Here is a 3,252-nt window from a genome sequence, read left to right as displayed (position 1 = left end):
ATTGCCGGAACCGCCTTCGCCGATGTATGTGACACATGGACCACTGTCGGGTACTTGAGCGGCTACTTTGACCACATTGTGGAGAAGTGAAGCGGTGGATGTTTGAGAATCAAGAGAGAAGAAAGAAAGAAAGCGGGTTTTCAATAGGGACGAGCTAGGGTTTTCAGCCGGCGGAAACAAAGCGGGGTTTTTAATTTTTTTGGATTTCATTTCCCCCCATGAGAGATGAAACGCGTGTTTCATTAAAATTTATAAAACGACATGGTTAGACAACGCACATTTTATTTAAGGTGCCCTCTGTGCTTTTATTTTTATTTTTATTAGACACTAATTTAAGGGCACGCAAGAATGCGTGCCCTCTATGCTTCATATTTTGGAAACCTAACATCAATTTTTAGGGCACGCACAAATGACCGTCCTCTATCAGCGCGTGTCATTGATTGCGTGTCGTGAAAGGATGTTTTTCTAGTAGTGATGTTATATGATCATCTTAATGATTAAGAGACCTTATCACAATTCATCCTCTATGTGCATTCTGATAGCTAAGAAGAGGAGCTATGAATTGTTGAAGTGGTCAAATAAAGAAGATGATTCATACCTCGTTCTAAAAACAATTCAGAGAGTCATACTCCAAGATTGTAACTTGAGTGACGTATCTTAAAGGAAGCTTTCTTAACACTAGTTAAATGTAAGATCAAAAGTATCCTACTCTTGTACATTTGATATTGGTAAGTTGTGATGTTTTGGATAAAACAAAGACCAACTAAGACCAATTGTGTGAAGTGTTTGTCTTGATAAAGAATCCAAACTATCTCTTGAATATTTGGCAAGATAGTCTTATATGTCAAGAGGACAGTGGGAGTCTTAAAGATCATGAGAAGAATTTCAAGATCTAATCAATAATAAAAACCTGTAGTTTAACACTAGCACACAACGTGAGGTTTATAACCTATCGTGTTGACATATTTCTATTTCTGTGCCAATTCCAGTTAAAGTTGGCTTTGCATATGAGTTTTTTAGAGTTCTCAGTTGGTTGCATAACAACTTGGAAGCAATGGCAGGCCCTTGAACTTCCATGTGGCAAGAAATTAAGATTGAGTTCAATCCATATGAGTTTGGATTTGTCATTATCCTTGTATTGTGACTAAGGTTTTGACAATTCACATGGATAAGAACACATACACCATAAAATATAAGGGTCATAAGGTTTCTCTCTGATTCATGAAAATGATGGTAAGGAAACACTTCCACCAAGTAGATTTGAAGCAGATAGCAAAGATCTAAACAATTGAGACTATGATTACGACATCCCTTTTCATAGTTCTAAAATTGTTTAGACACACCTATGAGCTATCTAAGATAAGGTGTATGATTTTGATAAAGTCTTATCAAGGCAATCTCGTCTCAAAAATCTAAACTTTGGTATGAAAGTCAGTAAAATATTAAGTTCTAGAAGTCCAACTGATTTCTGAGTACATATCAAAGCTAGTGGGAGCATAAGTGTTATGCTAATAATCATCATGTTAGTGGGATGATTATAATTATTATTAGTACCGCAAGATAGCCATGTTAATTATCGAAAAACAAAAGTTTCAACTCATGAAGTTGCAGGGGTTGAAAAGTTGTTTTGCTATAATCAAGGGAGAGGAAGTTATACTTCATCTCAAATCTATAAGCTTAGATCGTTAGATTTTAATCAAATTTAGTCAAGTATATATGAATGTTATGTTGGAATGGCTCAACATAAGGAAATTCTATATATGGGTACATATTTGCGTTCTAAAATTCGGTTATGATTACGGCATCCCTTTTCATAATCTGAATTATAAGAACTTGGAAAATAGAAATATTGTAGCAAAAGGACTGGTCTAGTGTCATGTCTTTATGTGAGACATCATGAATCGATTCCCATATGCTTCTGATATAGAATCGATTGCATGTGCTATAATATTCATCCTTTCTAAAATTTTCCAAATGCGTAGGGCATTAAGAAAGAAAAAGGTCTAGACTTGGATATGACTAAAATGATTAAGCAATTGTCGAGCCAATCTAAGGTTTACAAAAGATTGGTTGCTCAAGGATAGTTGGAAGTATAATGTTAATTTTTGGAAGGACCATATTGATATATTTTGAAAAGAGGCAACTCTTGTTCAGAAGTGATAGTCAAAATGGGAAGATGGGAAGGTGGAAGTTGTTCAATAAATATGTGTAAGATTAGGAAACTTAATGCAAGAAGGATGTTTCCAAGGAGTTGATCTCCTTTGGAATGGTATGTAATATTTGTTGTCAAGTCTTTGTGACTGTGTGCATAATCATTACAAGAGGACCAATGCATATAAGTTTAGGATCTAACAGTTTTAGGTAACTGGAAAGAATTTGGAATTCTTGCATTTGCAGTAAGGAATTGGGAGTGTGAAATGAGAATCATTAGAATTATTTGTATTCATAGTGTACATGCTTGGAGCATGGGAAAACTATTGTTTTAATTCAAGTATAAAGTTGACAATTTGAAACAGTATGCAATGAATAATATATAATCAATATGGTGATAAATAAAAGATGTTTTATTTATATTCATAAATTCTGAGACCATATTGGACTCAATTGTTCTTGTGTTTCATTTTGCATGTTTTGACTTCCAGAATAACTAGGTCGTTCTTTTTGAATGACTAAGTTATTCCAACCATCCACAATCGGTCATATGTAGGAAGTAGATATGAATCAAGAGTATCATGGGTTGGCTTGTAGAGGTCTAAGATGTTGGACAAAGTCGTGCTACAACACTCATGAGTGCTCATAAGTTCTCAGTATTAGATTCAACCCACACTCATTGGAATCACTTCATGGATTTTATCGCAAGTGATCATGAGACAATAATATATGATATTCTTCAAACCTAGAGATACGAGTTATTATTATGAGTTGGTTATACATTGATCACACGAAAACGCATTGGTAACTCAATGTTATAAAACATGCCTTTGTTTATGATTCAACAAGTAGTAGAACAAGCCATATGAGTCAAAGTTACCCATTCCTTTTATCTTTGGGATAAAAGTGATATCAGTGGGCCCCTCGATGATTTAATGATGGCACATATGAGTGCTTGACTAAGCCATGACTGATTTGATCTCTTCAATCAGTCAGTCGTCACAAATCGGAAATCAAGAAACAACAAATGGATAACGAGAATGATTTATAATCCATGTCTCCGTCCATATGATATCGAGAACGGAGGAATATATGATCCCT

The sequence above is a fragment of the Lactuca saligna genome, chromosome 9 (assembly GCF_052625555.1).
Source record: "Lactuca saligna cultivar CGN05327 chromosome 9, ASM5262555v1, whole genome shotgun sequence".
In the NCBI taxonomy this organism is placed as follows: domain Eukaryota; kingdom Viridiplantae; phylum Streptophyta; class Magnoliopsida; order Asterales; family Asteraceae; genus Lactuca; species Lactuca saligna.
This window is presented reverse-complemented; position numbering follows the sequence as displayed.